The 19,507-nt window shown below is 40.6% G+C and overlaps 1 protein-coding gene across 2 annotated transcripts in view; it reads left to right on the top strand.

The window, feature by feature from the left end:
* The first annotated feature begins 662 nt into the window (after nucleotides 1-662).
* calcr (calcitonin receptor) overlaps nucleotides 663-19,507 on the top strand; it is a 61,948-nt gene continuing 43,103 nt past the window's right edge. Inside the window, exons 1-2 of one of the 2 annotated variants that reach the window (XM_019351001.2) lie at nucleotides 663-883; nucleotides 987-1,105. The gene's annotated coding sequence lies outside the window, so the exon portion shown is untranslated. Of the gene's footprint in view, nucleotides 1,106-19,507 lie in introns of both variants that reach the window. The other variant, XM_025902346.1, reaches the window with a different exon arrangement.

Genomic DNA, 19,507 nt, shown 5'->3' with positions numbered 1-19,507 from the left:
TGAACTGAATTGGTTGTGTTGACTTAAATAACCTTTCCCCAGCTGTTCGCATCAGTGACAAATGCTACTGTTTTGATTGTGTGACTTATTGCACATTGGAAACATAAAAAAGTTTGGGGTTGTCTTGTTCTTTTTAATTCATATCTGTCTGTAAAAAGATACCTGTATGGTCCAGTGCCCCTAATGTACCCTTTGAATTGATTTTTCGGTGAAATCAGCAGCAAAGCTTAACATAATGGAAAGCATGTATAAAAAAAATGATGTAAATGAGACAAAATCGAAATTTAAAGCATGAATGTATTCCCTATGATGTGTCTGGAAGGGCTCCTAAGTAGATATTATGAAACGAGGAATCACCCTTGACTGTATATTACACGATCTGTCACAAATGGCATGATGGCTGGTCACATATCATGCCACGAGTACCTATTACAAGAGATTTGTGACAGAAAAAAGTATAATGACTGCTCAATACGGTCTTTATGAGGTTAGATTACAGAGTTAAAAGGGGGAGCAGAGAAAATGCTATAACTCCAACAAGGCGTTTCAACTGCAACTGCCACAGACTGGACGCGTTCTGGCATATCGCCATCATTTTTCTTTATAGTGTCTGTTTCTTTCGATTTGAGTGTCCAGAGTGTCCGAGCCGGGCGCACACACGCTGTGCAGAGGCTTCTCCTGTGTCTTTAACGCAGAGACGGAGGTAAGCAGGCGAGGAGGAGCTCCCACCACACGCTCGTCCGCGTAAGCGGGAGGCTGTTAGACGCACTTGGATTACCGGGCAGTCAACTGTCACCGCAACAGACCGGCGTCCTACTCCACGCTCCTCTCCTCTCCTCTCCCGCGCGCACCGCAGATCATTAATTCTTCTCATAATTAAAAGGTAGACATGTGGGGAAAGCTGTAGAAGCATTTGATTGATTTTATAATGGGTTTTATATCCTTGGATCTGAAAAAAAAGTTTTTATTGACGCTGCGTTAAATAGGAGCGCAAAAAGCTGGGAGTCATTCTCGGTGGAAGGACTTCTCTGAGAAAGACGTCTGTGATTCTCCTCAGCATCTTATTGTTTCACTCGGGCTGCAGTGTCAAGTCTGTTGAAGTGAGGTAAGTCACGGACAGGTTTTTTTCTTCTATAACTTTTTTGTTTTTCCCAACGTGTTCTCCAAAAAAGCGCAAAGGTTGGTGAGGATATTAGAGGATGGTGCTTGGGTTTAGTCACTCAGTTTACCTGCGGGGTTTGGGGACTAATTTAAGCCCCATTTTAATTGTACTGATGGAGGAATCTGCGGTTTGCTGGCGGTTGATGTCATATGAACTGGATTTGCATTGCGTGCTCCTAAGATTTATGTTATAAATGCATTTTTAGCATATTGGCTGTGGAGGGAATGTTTACATATTAAAAATAATAATAATAAATAAAAAGATTAGATGAGGATTATTTTAATGAGAGAATAAATAAAAATAATGCAAAATGCTTTGCGCACTTGCTCCTTTCTCTATTAAACGGTTGAAAAATTCAATAAAAGAGTGAAAAGAGTCTTCATCAGCTATGATAGCCTCTTGTAACGATTTCATGCATTTCCCATGAAGAAAAGCCTGGGCTTCCCCAGCTTAAATCCTAAATTAATATGGCACAAAAATACCACAACAAACTTCTTCAGATCGTACGCTCTCTGGTGACTCGTTGGAAATATATAAATGGATTTTCATTGCTTAACTACAAACTGCGTACATAAGGCAGCTCCTCCCGACGTATCTTCCTATTTGCAGCCAGATATATGTGACGAAGTGTTTTGCAGACAGATCTTTTTACGCACTTTTATACATCCACACGCGCGCGACACCGCCGTGTATCCATACAGGATCCCGCTTCTCTTCAGAGAAATTAACGGAGCCAAAATGGTGAGGCATCTGGTACGTTCCCCACAGCAGCACAATGAACCCACTTGTGAATACACACTGTAACGAGCATTAAAAAGTAACACTTATCCGAAGAGGAAATAAGAAACACTTGGTGCATTAACCGCACCAGGAGACCACAGTGTCTATATTTTTACTTTCAGACAGGACTGCTGACTGTGAGTTATATTTTCATGAAGCAATTCCACCCAAGGCTTCCTTCTTCTCATCTGTCCTCCTGTGAAAATGTTACACGCTATTTATAAAAAACTTTTCCCTTCATATTGATTATATTAGCACAGTCATGAAGGGGGCAAAATAGGCATTCCTTCACGGACCCAACGGGCCACAAGTCCCGTTCAAAAATGAAGTCAAAGTCGCTACTGAACGCTTCCAACAGTGGCAGCAAAAGCGCAGAAACTGGAGTGGCTGTGTGAGGATGTCTGCAGTTATATTGAGAGTCTTCTTCTGGGGATTCCTTTCTGTTTTCGTAACCGTGATTGAAGAAAAAGCGTGGGTTTTTATTAGAGGCGATGCTGAGTGGCTTCAATGAGCTGATGTGTGAGTTTCTCAGCATATACAACTATGACACACACACACACACACACGCACACTGCGCAGTACAGAGGAAGACAAGAATAGCAACAAACACAGTGTCAGGCTGTCAAAGAGAGAGAGAGAGAGAGAGAGACGGCCCGAATGAGAGAGACAGCAGTGAAGAGATACGTGCAGACAGGCAGGCTGAGATATGTGGTGCCCTGCAGTGAATTGGGCTGGGATGGAAATGTGTCTGGCTGCTTTCTGAGCAACTGAGATAAGTTCTTTATTCATCATTCCGCACGCTGCCTGTCTGTCCCGTCTATCTGTCCTGCCTGTGTGGTTGGAGACAGACAGGCAGGCAAGCAAGCGCCAAATTTGCTTGTTTGTGCGCCCCCGTTTGAAGGGACTGAAGTAAAAGGTCTGGAAGCAAGAGCGAGGTGCTGTGTATAAAAGGATGAAAACGCAAGGACTGTGTCTTCAGTGCTTCATTTTAGTGATCTTAAACTTTTTTTGGCGACAGGTTTGTAAAGCTTTACACCTAAACGTAAACGGATGGATGCATGGAGACTGCGCACATTTTTCAGTTTTTCTGCTTTTGAGGGGAAAACAACGAGTAGCTGTGTCTTGCACTCACACACCGATCACCTGTTGGTACTTATTAATGTTAATCAACCTAATTTTAACCAAATGCAATTCAGTCACCTTTAAAGTCTCCCTGTCTCCCCATCTGAGCATCAATAGACTTGATTGTGAACAGTCAAAGACTCAGTTAGGGCTCAGAGTGAGTTAAAATTATTCTAGTCCAGAGCTGTTAGGGTGAATCCCCCTCCTCCGCCACCGCCCCTGTGACCCTGTGCTTCAGCCAATTGGAAGTTGTGGACAATTTTGCTGTCATGCAATTAACTACTTAGTCAGGAGATGCTCAGAGAAACTGAATAATTGGAATGAAGTGTCACCCATTACAATTTAGACTTCCCATCAAAGCCGATCCAAGGGTGTGGTTTAACCTTTCAGTGACATAAGTGTAACTACATTGTCAGAAACAGAGGTCAGGCTTTACTTCTTAATTTAATGCTACTGGGGTTTCATTTTTCAGCACATGGCTGGCTCTGTGCGAAATGATTAAGGCATTTGAGGTACTAAAGTTGACTTAGGTGAAACCATTGGCAAAGCTGGACGGGTTGTGTGATGTGATTAAAGTTAAGTGTCACAATATGTGCTGCACAGCTGCAGCTCTTCCAGTTTCTCATGTTGCTCCACACTCAGCTCTCTGTATGAGTCTGATATGAACTTTATTCAGGCAAATGTTGTTATTCATGTATTTCCATGCAGACAAGAGGATCTGCTGTTGTAAAATTTAATTTCACAGTCATCTGTTTCAGTTATCTCCACCCCATTAAGTCCAGGTGGCTGGATCAGTAGTTTTAGCATAACAAAAGCTCAGAGCATTTGCTTGCATGTGATTTGAGAATGAACTCAGTGAAATTCCAAGAAAAGTGATGGGCATGAGAGAGGAAAAGGTTTATGCTTTAGCTCGGTTGTTGACGAAATATGAACCATGCAATAGTGTCGCTTCTACAGCACTTCATGTGCTGAACAGCTGAAGTAGTATCAATAGGTGGTGCTAGAATAGAGCAAATAGCTGATGACTTAGTAAACAGAGGTTTGAACATGGCAAGTGTAGTGTGTGTGTGTATTTGTGACAAAGACAGATACATGGTTATATCCACTTCTGGAGGCTCAGGATGCTTTTGTGTCTTCTCCGGCCAGTGATGTGTTCTGCTCCTATAATACCTGAATTCAATTTGCAGCACTGCCACTCAAGACTTTACAGCTGGATGGCTGGTGTCAAAATGTGCTCCATTATTACCTAAACCGATGGACTGTCCCTTAACCGAAATCATAAAAATATGTTTAGCAAAGCCAAAGGGCTTGCAGTTAATATATATATATATATATATATATATATATATATATATATGTGTGTGTATAAATCAAAGAGGCCATTTAACTTGCAGATAGCTCTTAAATGGTAAGGTAGCTCATTATCAAATGGCTGTTAGCTGGTGCTAATGACTGGTTAAAGCGCCTTACAGCTATTAATTTGGGCTTTTAATGCAAATTCAATGCTCAAAAGGGCTTCCAAATTTCCTCCAAGCTAAATAAGCCTTTGAATATCTAGAATCTTCTATCCATGCTGCCTGTGACCAGTAAATACCTCCAAACAACAATTAACAATGCTGAAAGCTTCTAGGAAACTCATTTGATCTGAACTTTGTTATTAATAACTGAACACAAAGCTTTTATTCTGAGGGAAACCATAAGGTCAGACAGTACAGTGTATAAACAGTGTATGATGTGATTAAGTATTTTACATGAAAACAAGCTTGACCTTTCTCTGTGTTTCTGGGTCAGTTTGACAATAAATGGATCAAATATGACCATATGATATATAATTAGTATGCTAATATCCATAATCTTTTGTTTTCTGCTGTCTTCGGAAAAAAAATGACTAAACAAAACAAAAAATGACACACTGTCCTCTCTCCTCTTATCAAACTGGTATCTGCTGTTCATTTGCTAAAATGCCGTCATTATGCTCGTAACGTCATCTTTTCTCTCCTCCACTTATGTGCTATCATTTTTGTTCATGCGTACTTCCAGCTCATTTTATCATCTTTGCCTCAAACCTCCTCCTGTTTCATTTCATTCTTCTCTTTTGCCTTTTCCCGTCTTTATCAGAGGCTACGCTGACACGCCAGCCTGCCTCGACTTATTTGATTTCCTTTTGTCTTTCTTTCTTGTCCTTTCTTCATCTCTGTCCTCTGTTGCTGCTCTGTCCTTTAACTCTTTGTCCTTCAAAATTAATTGCATTCTCAAGTCTCCCTTGTCTTTCGCCCATCTCTGCACTCCAACGTCCAAAACCTTTTCTCTCTACCCTTTTACCTTCTCGCTTCTGTGTTTGCTTGGAAAATGCTTCCTGAGAGTTTTCATCGCCTTACTATCAGCCTCTGATATAGTTGAGGAGAAGTACAGCCACCAAGTGCAAACAAGTAGCCATTAGTGACACACTCAACACTGTTGGTTTGTCTCTGAGACATAAGACACACTTACTTTTTGCAATCTTTCAAGTCGAACAGAACCCTTCATGATGCGATTTTTGTTTTGTTTTCCTTCACTGGAGATCTTTCTGTCTGTTTACAAGGGAAATGGGTATCCAGATTATCACTCCAGATATGCTCACACATTCATTTTTCACAAACACTGACATTTAGAGTGACGCAGTTGAATATTTTTGGGCGCTCTCACGTAGCAGTGCTGCATCTGCCTGCATATGTGGCTGCAATCTGTCAAGAAAGTGCCATAGACAGCAAGCTTTTTATTAATGAGAATTTGCCCTACATAAAAAGCCTTGAGAAAACATGATAAGGTCATTAAGAAAACAAGCTTGACATTTTAGAAAATATGCATATTAGTAATCTCTTCTAAGGCGGAGATTGATACCACGCTCGTGTTTGAAAAATCAATATGCAGCTAGAACAAGGAGACCGTGAACTTGGATGAAACAGCTAGCATGGGCCCGTGTCTAGATGTAAAAGTGATAAGAATCAACCCAGAAACACAGATTTCTTTTTTACTCAGGCATTTGTTAGGTTCAACATTCAGTATAGGATATAACATATTCATTAGCTTTAGAGGTCCTAATAAGGCAGTTTTGCCACCTTTGGACAAACCCAAGTTAGCTATTTCCCCCTGTTTCTTGTCTTTTTGGCTATGTTTAGCTCAAAAACTTACATAAATGGTTGCAGCTTAGGGTTAAAATAAGGTTCCGGTTATGATGCAAGCTATGACGTAGATCTGACGCAGAAGTATAATTTGCGTTTTAGTGTCAACAGATTAGACATGTGACCTTCACAACTCCAGATAACTGACAACAAGCCAGCTAAACAGCAACAGCTGGTTGTAAGTTAATGTTATGCTAGTTAATGTTAAACTTGAGTATCCTTCAAAAACACACTTTTACATTTCCACATTGTATAAGAGTTTATTCAAGTGAGTTCAACAGTGTCAGATCCACTTCAAATAAAGTTTCACTACTAACTGCTAAAAGCAACTAAGGGGCTAACAGCGGCTATCAGAGGCTAACAGCGGCTAAGAGTGGCTATCAGAGGCTAACAGCGGCTATCAGAGACTAACAGCAGCTACCAGAGGCTAACAGCTAACAGCAGTGAAAACAGCAGCATTTCACAAGAGGAAAGGTTTCAACAACAAGAGGACTCACATTGGACTCCTTTCATAAAGTTTTATAGCCTCCTCCCCAGTAAATAGATGTGGACACATACTGACATCTGAGGTAAACTGCACCCTGACAGCCTACGCTCACTACGGATGGACGGTGGCCAGAGTTGTTTGCCCTACAGCATTTATGCACTTGAGGGGTACGAAAACCGAACTTAGTTAGCCCAATCCCACACTGTAACTTTAATGTTATTTACTGAGTATTACAAAGATAATGAGGATGTTTTTTTGTTGTTGTGTTTTTTTTACGATTAATTAAGTGACATGTTGGTTAAGGCCCACTCATTAATGGAGAGAAGGCTCAAGAATGAGCTTTATTGTCCAAGTATGTGTAGACTTATAAGGAATTAAGCTCCGGCTGTTTATTTGGTCTCACTGTATGTAACAGAATACATGACAGACACTGACTGACATGACACACACAATTGCAACATAACAACAATATAGCATATTTATATTTATGGTGCAATCATGCATAGTGCAAAGATGTAGGGATGAATAAGTAGTTACTTTAAGTGTTATTTGTACAGTATATGCAGTAACAACAAACATAAAAAGCAAAAACAGCTTAATGACATATTTTGACTATAAAAAAAAACTCCAGTCATTGTAAACAACAAGATAAGAAATGATACAAAAATAATTTCAAGGCCCAAAGAAATATCTAGACTGAAAGCAAAGCCAAATGGGGTTGGCAGCTATTAATGTAGCTTGTTTTTTCCTTCCTTGGGCTGCTCTATGTGTGCTGTGAGACACTGGTAATTCTGACTTATTACAATATCCCTAGACTACCAGACCATTCAGTAATTTCCTTTGCTATTCAGCTCTTTTTCTTTCTCATTTTGGCTCACGCTCTCTATGACTCTCAGGACCGGCTATAATGCTAGGTGTAATCACCCTCTATTAAGGCTTCTGTGATTGATTGGTGGCACCAAGAGACAGCAGTTATGCACACTTTGGAGGCTGTAGCCAACGATTTTCTCCTTTCCCCTAACACATTTCTTTTTTTGGTCTGTGCGGCAATTTTCTGTGGAAATCTTGGTGGTGCTGCAGTTCTAAGTTGAATTCAAGTTTGGTGTTGTTCAGAAGCAGAACGATGTTTCTTAAGTTGCACGTACTATTCCCTGCATGACTGGGAATCAAATTTCACACACTGCCTCTGTTTTCAGCTTCAGAAGTGATGTTCTCTCCATTATCGCACACTGCTGTCCTCTCTCCATCCTTGACCTCCACGTGTGACATTCACAAACTCCAGTGATAGGCTAGAAGCCGCACACTATCATGATATTACCATGAAGAACCCTTGGTGCTCGTACAGTAACAGCGAGGTGGAGAAGTAGTCCTGGCTGACTCTTTTTGGGCCTGAGAGGGCTTCAGGATGAGGCTTTAGGGACTTGTTGTGTAAAGAGGAAGCGATTTGCAGCACAATTGCTCTGATCTTCAAAACCTCTCTGATCACACTCGCTGCTTCATACTTTGTCTTCTTTGTCGTTGGGCTCTTTCATTTAGTCTCTCATTGCTCCTAACGTTAATTGAATTTGTACTGTAATGGTTGCTCATTTAGCCTGCCCATCTCTCTCCCATTACTCCTTTTATTACCTCCTCTTTTCATTTCTTTTTACATTTTTACCCTCAGGTCAAAATATTGAAGGACCGTTGGAGAGCCGCCGCTTCTATTTTAAAAATCCTGCTGACTAAATTGTGGACTCACAATAACAGCACCCATCCCTCTCACGTTGTCTCTCTCTGTCTGCTTACAGTTTGTAGCACCCAGATACAGCCCACTCTCTGACCCAACAGACCGTAATAGGAACACTCTGCCCAGAAGGGAATTGTTGTTAATGCCTTTCAGCTGAAGTCCAGCAGCAAAATACTTCTTTAATTGCTTTCCCATAGCCCTCAGCTGCTGTGTGTTTCCTCACTGTGCACATTGGTACAAGTGGCAACGTAGAACAAAAGGCATAGTTATCCTACGGAGATCTGTACTGAATGTGGTTATGAGGCTTTCAAAGTTTGCGATTTTCAGTTATTGACTACTTATAGATCTGAGTCTATGCTGATTTAGATATTTAAGTAATGGATATTGAATAAGGAGAAAAAGGGACCAATTTAGCAAAAATGCTGAATTTAACATCTCCAGATTTTAATCAAAGATTTGAGCAGAATTGTGTGTAAGAATGTAACAATAAAAATAACTAGCAGGTGAGAAGTAGTAAGAAGTAAGTAACCATTAAAGTTTGATCCCGACACAGTTGATAAAAATGTAAAACAATAAAAAAGTCTTTTAAAAACATATTTATGGAAAGCAAGGGTCGAGAGGGAGACACCTCCTGTGAACGGTCCTCAATTCATGAGCGTGCTGTGGAGGAATGCGCACATGATTTTTATTTATTTATTTAATTTATTTCGCTGGAATGAAAACGCAAAGTTATCTTTAAAGATGTGAATTATGAGCTGCAGATGGAGGGAGGGAATACAGAGCACTGTAAGTCACCTAGATGACAGAGCGGTCCTGGGCTCAGCCCATCTGTCACCATCTTTCTTCACTCTGAACTGGCTGTAAAACGCCGAAGGGGGATGTTTTTCTGTTTGTGTAATTTTACTTCAAACTGTATTTTAAAGTGAACACAAAAAGCAAAAACAGAGTACGAGATCGGACCTTAGACTTTAGGCTTTTCAAGTTACTTAATAACACAAGTTGGGGGAAAAAACCTGCATCTCAGCGAGGCCTAGTTTTTATGGCGTAAAGATGGAACGCGTTCACTAATCTTTGGAAGACTGCGTGGGATAATAATTCAACAAGTATAAGAAGCATAATGTGTCTCAATATAAAAATGTGGGGGAGTTTGTCATCTGCAGTGCATTATTTAAATGTAAAACATTCATAAAATAACCAAAAATATAACCAAAAGCACTGAATTGCCGTCGTGTGTAGGTGGCACTGCTTCAGAAATAGACACGATTTTGTTGTCGAAATCACTGCAGGGGTTTGGAGAAAACATCCACAAATGCGAGAGGGGCTTGGATCCAAATGTCAGCCAGACTCTTGCTCTACATTTAGATTTTTTTGTTGCACATTTAAAATGTACAGTTGTGTGTGTGTGTGCTTCACGAGAAGCTATTCATGTGATTGAAAAATTTCTATGCTATCTTTCCCAGTCCTACTTTTTACCTAATATTTCATGATAGTATTATAAAAAATATATAACAACATGAACGAGCAAATTATAAAACAAGTAATCTATGTTTAGATTTTACTGGAATGATTTAGCTGGGTTGCTACCAGAGCAGTATAATAAGGTTATTTTGCATTTTAAGTAACAACTCTTTTGTTTGTTTGTAACATTTATGTAAAATCTTTTTACCCCTGTACTTATACATTGTATTATATTTTCCATGAATGCACAAATGTTAAAAAAAAAACGTTTTAATATATGCAGCTTAACAAGAACAAGACTCTAGCTGCAAGTAAAATTAAATTTAAGGAATAATGTGCAACTTGTTAAACATTTATATGTCAGCTAAGATGAAATTAACCAACTGGGAAACCTTTCACTGAAGAGAAATTACTCAAGTAATTATAAAATGTCCATCAATTTGATTTCAATTAAACTGAAGATTCTGCAGATTGAGTAGCGCGATGGAAGCACTTTGCACAAGCGCATCTACATAATGAAACTTCATTTGGATGGTGCTAATGGACTATTATGATACTGACTGTAATAGTAACAGAGCACAACACCGGGCACATCAATGTACATTCATCCACGGATTAGTTAATAGCAGGCCAATTTGCAGTGTTCTTTGCTGGCCGTACTCTTCCTGGGCTCTAAATGGTTGCCACGAGCATGGCACAGATAATGATAATGGTATCAGAGAGAGGAAATGGGAGACCGGGTGACTCTCTTCACCTCTGCAAACGTATGAAGGTTTTTTTGGTTTTTTGCGTGCGTGCGTGTGTGTGTGTGTCTGCAGATGAGTGAGTGCGTTAATGCATGAAGCCAGGAGGACATGTGCAGAAGAATACCTTCAGCCGCCACAGACAAAAAACTTACGCTGCGATAAAACACTCCGACCATTCGCCAAGTGAATGCACATGCAGACCAGACAAAAAGAAAAGTCAGAGCTTTCCACAGAAGCTTTAAAATGTCTTTAGGAGAAAAATGAAAGACAGCTTTAAATAATTACATCTCATTAGTTATTTTTAGAGCAGTGACTTGGAATTAGCCTAGTTTTTAATGTGCACAGTTTGCGGCAACCTCTTTTGCACGACAACAGGTTTCCATGATGTATTTATGCTTCTGTTTGTCGAGACAGTGCTCGCATCCATCACTGTGAAGAAACTGTACTCTGATCTCGAGGCATTTTTTTCACGCTTTGATACTGTGCACACCTGACAAGATGTCCTCGAAGCAACATGATTGATATATTTGCACCAAGTCCCCCCACACACACGTCTTCTCTCTTCCACTATCATAGAAATCTGGAAAAATCAAAGCTTTTCAGGCAGCTGAAAACACAGATTCCGAAAAGATAACTGTGCTTATCTAAGAACACGAAGTTAAACACAACACAGTTTTAAGAGGCGCTCTGATCTAAGGCTGTATTTTTTTTATTATTGAGATTGTTATAAATATTAGTGGAATATTTTGAAGTCAGTTTTCCTGCTTCTGAAGAAGGACCCACAAGTGTCAGTTTTCCCCTCGGCTCTCTGTTTTTTGATCATTTCTGCAAGTAAAAATATTCACAGAGGGTGAGGAAGAGAAGTGGACCTGGCTATTTGCACATGGAATAGAAGAGTTTAGTGATGAGTGATTCTCTGAGCTGCAGTTACATACAAAAAAAAAAAAAAATCAGTGCTCTGCTAAAGTGAGCCTAATGTGGTCCTGCTGCCAGGGCATGACCAATCATAGGGTGCCACCAGATTACTCCCCCATTTCACATTACAGTTAGCAGCAAGCCTTTGTGCATTAGGTCTGCAAATGCAGTAGGAAACATGGCACCGCATTCGAAGTAAAGGTGCAGTCCAACGATTTCCTTTAATCACTCTTGCAGAGTCAGTGAACTTTACAACAAGAGATTCTGCATGCGGTGCGTGACCTACCTGCCGCTCAAACTTAAGTCACACAGAAGATTTTAAAGGTGTCATGCTGACGTGCGAAGCCACCCGCAGGATGTGGAAATATGCTTAAGGGAAGCAAATCTTGAGAGTATACGAATTAAAATATCGGCAAAGATGCGTGTGTAGCGAGGCCGCCTCCTTTCCATTCTCGGTAACGTAATTAGATCTGTTATTCAGGCACAATAAAAATCCTCTCGCCCATGTCCGCGCATGATTTGGGAACCTTATGTGGGCTTGGTTTCATTCCAGACATTTCTGCTCAGGCAGCAGCACTCGGGCCTTTCATTATCTGCTGCCTCCAATCAAGGTTGATTTTTTTACCATCTCTCAAAACTTTCAACATTTTCTTTGAACTTTGTGAAGTAGCTTTCCTCGTTCGGCATATGTTAGTGAAATTGATGTAATTGCGGGAGACATTCATATTCATAGCGAGCGGAGCAGATGGCTAAAGCTAGTGGAAGTGGTTTGGATGTTTGTGTGCATGAGTGTGCGGCTCAGGTTGAGGCTGCGCTGATGAACAATGGGAAAGGAGTTTGGAGAACTTTTCTGGTCTTCGGCATGCTATTAGTTTCAGATAAAGATAACTTAAACAGAAGTATACTTCATATGCCAGTATAAATAAAACCATATTTTTTTCTGTCACTGTGACATTTGTCTAGTTAATTTGTGTCTGAGTGGCTATTTTCTTTTGTCTTTGTGTTCACTAACAGGACTTGACATTTCATAATGCCATTTCCCCCCCTCTGCATTAAAATGAACAGATTGAATGTGTTGATGGACTCTGTGTACTTATGCAATTAGCCCAGAACAAAACAATAATCAGAGCTCTGGGCTGAAAAACGGAAATTTCTCTTGATATCCTGCAGGGCCAGGATCAGAGATCAAGATCGCGACTGGCATAAAAAAATATACCCTCTTTGTGGCAAGTGGTAGTTTGCTATGCAGCAGAGAACAGATTAAGAACAAAGCTAAATAAAGTGCTTTACAGAGAAATATATTTATATTTTATCTGGAACGAGATAGCGTGTCTCCTCTTGGTCCAGCAAGGAAGCTCGGGCTGCATTTTCCTGCAGGGAGAAACACGGATGGCTGATTGTCAGTCCCATATAAAGAGAAAAGCATGCGGGCTGTGTCCAGATCTCCAAAAAGGATGAAGAAGCTTCACTTTAGCTATTTATAGCAATTTGCAATTCTCCAGAGAGGTTAAATGGGATAATGTGCATCACCGTTACAGCTGTGTGTTGTCAGCGCAGCAGTGATAAGTTATGTTGTTACTTGGTGACAGTGACAGTAAAAGCAGGAAAGCATTTACTGGGAAGAACACAGAGATCAAAAGAGAGATTCTTTTGTCTGTTTTTTACTTGCATGGATTTATTAATTGGAGAGCCAGCATTTAGTTGACTCAACTAAGGCATCTGGAGATTGTTTAGTTAGTTGCTGTAGTCATTATAGGTGAAATATTTTAGCTGTTGCTCATATATTTATTGCCTAGTTGCCTTTATAGTAAATATTCCTCTGTATAACACACAGACATGTAAGAGCACAGTTAAATGTACTGCAGTGTAGCACTCTCTGTCCTCAGAGGACACTACAGTGACTTACTTTGATGTCCTGAGCAATCTTTCTCGAACCTCGACCTTAAAACATGCCTTCAACCTAAAACATACTCGCTTTTTGTCCCCTTAAGGAAAAAAAAAAACCACCCTCCATAAACACTTTTATGTGAGTCATACCTGGACCACACACACTCACGCACTCCAACCACACTCTGGGATTCGCATACGTGCAGCAGTGGTGTGTTTACACGAGTGTTAAGTAGGTTGTAACACTTTGGAATGCAATCACACAGTTGCACCTCGCCATAAATTTAGTAGAAGGTAATTATAGATCCACTCACGCTGTTTCCTCACACGTGCGTGAGCAGACATGGAAAGTGTGCGATACTGTAATCCCTCTCATTCACACTCACTCGTACAGCCCGGAGAAGAAATCTTTGATAACAGTTTATCCTCCTCTCCCATTTTTCTGCAGCTTTTGTATCATCTGAAATCATTTGCATATAGTTTACTCCTTAATAGGGCTTAGCAAAAAAAGGCTATTGTGCTGCAGTGCCCTGCAGGCATGAGCACTGCAATTGGCTTTTTTTTTCTCTTTTCCTTCCCGTATTTATGTTGCACATACAATTTTTGCGCAGTTGCTCATCTGACAGGCCATTTTAAACGGTCGTCCTTGGCATTGTGGATGTCTTCTCTCCAGGCGAAACGCGTCAATAACAGTGATATAGTACAGTACGGGATTTATGCGGACTGTGTATTGCCTGAGGGAAATGGTTGGTTTCTTGGAAATGTGTTTCCATATCTGTTAAAGATTTTGCTCTGATGGCTGTAAAAAGGGCTACAGACATAACTATAGTATTTTGCATCCATTAAGAGTGAGCGTTTTTCAGTGTGCGCGTGCGAATGCCACTGTGTGTCGTGCTATCTTCAATTTGAAGACTTACTGGATCTGACGAGGATGAGACGCCCCCCCCGAGCATCCGACGCAATGACTGTGCTCTGTCTTTAATGTGTTTGCTGTAGCAGGGATATTTCTGTCAACCTATTTTTTTTATTTCCTCCCACCTAGCCTGATTTATCATTGAGAATGTTTGTTCCATTTACTCACTGTACATCCCAGAGCTATTAGCTGTTCCAACAGGCGCCTATCGTTTTCCATCCGAATAAGCCCTCTCTTTCTGCTGCTTTTTAAACTGTCTTGTTTGACTTCAAGATTGAGTAGCAGGATTAAGTTAGATGTCTGCCCCTGGGTCTTCTGATCTTGCCCTCTGGGATCCATTTTAGGTCTGATTGTGATCCCTGATCCAGAGGGGGCTTATCTTTTATCTTTGATTTGTAGCAACTCTTCTCTGCTCTGCACAAAAGGCACAATATTGCTGCACAGCTTCATTTTGTTCTCTTTTATTTAGTAATGCCTTCAATGTGGCACTTTAGAGTAAAGATACAGTCTTTGATCGTGTAAGTAAAGACTCAGCTTGCAGAAACCAAGCTCGGGCTTCTGACGCCGGCAGCGGAAACAGGAAAACGTGGGGAAAAAAATAGCCCAAGAATCTGCAGATGGGTAACATGCAGAGGTTATCCAGTTATTCACTTAGATAGACATTTCAGCTGTCTTTGACATTTTGAGAAGTATTGATGCCATTCTCACGTCTGTGGCTAAAGCCAGCTGGTTAATTTATAGCATCTTAGCATAGCTCAAAAGACTAGCCATGCTGTGTCCAAATATATCTGCCTGCCAGCACATCTGAAATGGACGATTTATTATAGATTATGTTTTAAGTGTAAAAATAGTCATTTGTATGTCTTTGGCAATCTTTCTTTCTTCTCTGCAGGCAGAAAATGTCAGTAACAGCGCCGTTTGGTGTAGTAGCTTCACAATTTCCAGCTTTCCAGCTAGTGTAATATTTAACACATAGACACGAGAATGTTTTTTAAAAAAAAATTATTTTACTAAGGGCAAAAATAAAAATAAATGTATTCCCCATGATGTCAAACTATCTGGTAAATATTTTAGTGAACTTTTGAAGTGAAGTTCTGTAACACTGAACCCAAACTTGGAAGCGACTGTACCGCATTTGCCATCTGTCCTCTACGCTCTGCTTTTGGGAAATGAGACAAACAAATGTCATTGGCTTGTTTGACAGATGAGATATGTGCTCAGTGGAAAGTCAAGAGGAAATGAAGGGGCTGGGGGAAAGGAAAGGTTGACAGATAAAAGGACTTTCATCCCCTGAAAATACCCTCCGTTCAGTGGCAGATGTCTGTAAGCACCTGAACCTCAGAGAAGCTGAAAGTATAAGGTGACACTTAATCATTGCAGGAAATAAACAAAACCTTAATGGGGAGGTGTCAGTGTCAGGGAGGGCGCTGCTCATCTGACAGAACAAAGCTTGCCTTCATAAACAAACTTCTTTGTTAACTGGTATTAGGAGGAGAAAATTTAATTTGGGCGGATTATGTAACTGGGTGAATATTCAGTAAATACAGCTGAGTGGTCTCTAGACTTACTGGAAATCCTGACATGTTTATTGACATGAGTGCGGCGTCTTGTATGTGCAGTTCTGCGGTGGTACTGGTTAATACCGGTTGTAAGGGGGCGACCCAATACACAAGGTGTCTTGCAAATTTGTTACTTTTTGTTTAATGGTCATACAACATGATGATTTTGGTTGCTATAAGCTTAATTATCACCAGTGTCTCTGCAAGTCAAAGAGTTTGTAGCGTAGCACAGTTCTGCTCGAGGAACTGAGAGATCATATCGCCATGAAAGTAGGTCTTTAACTAAACACCACTTCAGCAGCGGCCCTCGGGATCCGGTGACACTGGTAGGAATTAATCACCCGTATGCAAATGAGTGAAAGCTTTGAAAGCACTAATCACACCAGTGTTCTTCTTTTGTTGACTGGGCTGTTTGCATGACTAGCAGTGTTTAACATCTGTTTATTGTTCTGTAATGATTTTGTTCTCTTGATTGACTGATTTGCTGCTTCGGCATCAAAGAAGTTGACTGTGTTTTGCCAAAAAAAAGAAAGAAAAATAGATCAGAAGGATGCTTTTCCAAAGCATCTGAAGAGAACTGGATATTTATTATCTAAAAATAATTAGATGTCTTTGTTGCAGTGAAAACAAAACAAAACAAAAAAAGCCTGCAGAAACTGGTTGGTCAGACAGACCCAGTGAAGTAAACATCTTAATCCTGCATGCTTCCTAAATGCCAGCTTATAGATTAAACCCTTAAACTCCAGTTTCTAATCCAGGCTTTCTGAAAAAAAGAACGAAAAAAAAATGAAAGTGAAATGAACCCAATAAATCATGACTGGATGTTATTTTTAACTTTGAAAAGTTGACTTAATACAATTCATAGGAACGTGATGGTCATTTGTGAAGTTTACATATCAGCCTTTTTTTTAAGCTGAAGGAAACTGCGAGACAGCATCGCACCCCGATCGCACATCCACAGGTGCCATCTGACCAGTCAGCCGGCAAAATTTGCCACCTTAGCAATGCTGGCGACTTTTCCATGTTTAGCCTATAAGCATAATGCTGAGTGATGGTCTTTTTTTTGTAAACCCACAGTAGTAGAGTTTCCATCAGAAAATAATCATTTCTGAACGTGAAGGGAATATTTATCTATTTGCATACTGGAGTGAAAAAGACACAGCTTGACAAACTTCAAGTTGAAAATTCATAAAAAATACAAAGCGATAAAAAAAGAAAATCTATTTTTTTGCTTTTTTTATTTGAGAAGTTTGAGAAGAAATTTTAGGAAACAAAATAACAACAAACAAATAAATAAGACTGGTTTGTGCATGATGCATCACAGAAGTGCAATACTAAAGGCCATTCATCAGGTAAAACTTTCATTATTAGATATGTGGCATACATATCCATGCAACAATGATACTGATATTATTTGAGGCATGTAGAATCATGTATTTTTGTAAGGAAAGAGCCATTACTTCATGACATTGTGGGCAGAAAGAACAAAGAGCGCCGGCTTTCCAACCGGCCGGTTGGTTCAGCTGCAAAACAGACAGAGACGGGTGGGGAATTTTGAGTCCTGGTGGTCCCTCCACACATTAATGCAAAGACAACCATGACCTTGATAGACAAACAGAGAAGGTGGAAAAAGAGAGCCGAAGAGCGAGAAGTAGGAGGAAGTTGTGGGCGAAGTTTGCAAAAATCAAAGCTAAATGGCTGCCAGGATACATACAGGACATGTAACTCAATACGTGGGAGGAGTTTGCTTTTCAAGCTCAGTTGCACTTCCTTCCAAATTTATTCCATTCAAAGAGGAAAACAAGTAGTTTTGTATTCATAAACAATCCCCGATTAGCATGCGCAAGAATTATCACCCATCTGTTCCTATCTGCTCTGCAGAGCGTTTAATTTCTTCTGGTTAATTCTTAGTGCTGTGGAAGTGTCACAGCAGCAACTTTAGAGTCAGTGGAGAAGCTTCTTAGTTTAGGAGCTTAGGAGGCAAATTGTTTCCTCAGAGGTGGTGGAGAACAAAACAGAGCAAAAAAGGAAATTTAAGGAGATTGCATGTGCTCGCCAGGAAAACAAGCCAGACATTCAGCTGTAAATAAGCTGCATTTATAGATGCACATCCGCTGAATGTATGAATAGATACTGATTAGGTTGCTAAAGTTATAACATTTGTGTATTATCGGTGGTGTGTTTGCTGCTGGAAAAATCCAACTAGAGACGTCTCTGTTTAAACGAGTTGCAGATACTTAGCATTCTTCAGCCAGAAGGGTTGATTTTATCAGGCCAAGCATTTGCGCTGCCTTCCACGGCTGCTGTGATACTCTCTTCTGACCTACATTTTCTTTGATCTGAGATTTCCAAGAACAGGTTGTGGGTGTAAATAATTTGTTGTTTTTGCAGTGACACACAGCTCAGAAGCAAAGATCCACACCGCAGTTTATTTATAGTGGCGGACATACAGTATGTGGAAAAGCCTTCCAAAGCATGGTCTGGACAGACTGCTGGACCCCACTGTAAAGCCCAATTTAGGCTAGTTTAGGCATGTGACAAAAATGGAGGGAAAAAAAGCATTTTCACTTTGGGATGGAGGGAAAAAGAAAAGTTGTCCTTAAGATGCACAGGCACACCTTTGCCTGCTCACTACAGTTGAGTTATTAGCTGTTGGAGCTGAAGAGTGGCTTGGGAGCCTCCAACCTGTTCCATGTAGTCACAGTTAAGCCCTGTGCGGGAAATGCTGAGATGGCTCCCCATCTGCCTGGCAAACACCAGTTAACTCCAATTAACATGTGATGTATGCTTCTGGTGCTTTAAAAGAGACCATTTTAGTTAGAAGAAACTGAAACGGTGGAATCATGGGCAGCGGTTTAAGTAACTGTAGCTGGAAGTCTAGAGTATGATAGACTGTTCCCAAAAGAGGCCTGTTCCTTGTATCCATGTCTCCCTTCTTTACCTGCCTTTATAATTCTTCGTCTCTCTCTACTGTCTCCCTATTTAATTTCTTTCTAGTCTAGGAGAGGAAGTGTGTGGGACGTCATGGAGTTAAAGATCAGGTATAAATCAACTGTTTACACAGAGCCAGGGAGAGTCTTTCTATTACAGGAGACTTGTCCCGACCAGCTGGAACACAGACCAAACAATGCTTCCTTGCTTCATCCCCCTCTTACCATATTCTTGCCACTTCGCTGCTAAATAACAGGCCTGGTTTCAGAAAGGCACTTGAGTGCAGACAACAGGGCTTTTAATAGAAGGGGGTTGGGGGAGGTGGGGCGAAGAGAGGGATTTTAAATGAAGATCTCTTTTGTGCACTCACTGAAAGGTAATCAGAGAACTACTGTAGAATGCCTAAAATGCATGACACATGCAGGAAGTGGGAAGACTGCGTCTGCAATTAAATCCTGAAGATGAGACACATTGTGCTGGAGGAGCTAACTGTTCAATCAGTTTTGCTTTGTGTATTCAGTTGCATCTTGATTTGTTTGCTCATCATGGAGATGAGTCCCCCTGTCAAAATGTGTTTGGTCTCCCATTGGTCATCCACAGTTCGTACCACAGAATCAGCAGCGGCCTTGTTTTTGCTCGAGGAGACAGTCCCGCTGGATG

The sequence above is a fragment of the Oreochromis niloticus genome, linkage group LG22 (assembly GCF_001858045.2).
Source record: "Oreochromis niloticus isolate F11D_XX linkage group LG22, O_niloticus_UMD_NMBU, whole genome shotgun sequence".
Lineage (NCBI taxonomy): Eukaryota > Metazoa > Chordata > Actinopteri > Cichliformes > Cichlidae > Oreochromis > Oreochromis niloticus.
This window is presented reverse-complemented; position numbering and strand designations above follow the sequence as displayed.